We start from the raw sequence: 237 nt of genomic DNA, 5'->3' as shown, positions 1-237 counted from the left end.
AAACACACATTACACACAAGTCACTAATAAACCTTGACATCTGGAATAATACATACACTACTTTTATCGCGATATTCCCTGGGCATCGGGATAAAATCTTCAAATTTCATCCGCTGGGTATAGAGTCACGAATTCGGCATGGTTGATTTTAATTCAACGTCAATGAAAACAAGGGTATAATTTTCGGGAATTCCGACGGGAAATTTTGTAAAATCCCAGTATTTGCTACTGTATCTA

The sequence above is a fragment of the Choristoneura fumiferana genome, chromosome 28 (assembly GCF_025370935.1).
Source record: "Choristoneura fumiferana chromosome 28, NRCan_CFum_1, whole genome shotgun sequence".
In the NCBI taxonomy this organism is placed as follows: Eukaryota; Metazoa; Arthropoda; class Insecta; order Lepidoptera; family Tortricidae; genus Choristoneura; species Choristoneura fumiferana.
The sequence above is the reverse complement of the archived record's forward strand: the minus strand, read 5'-3'. Positions refer to the sequence as shown.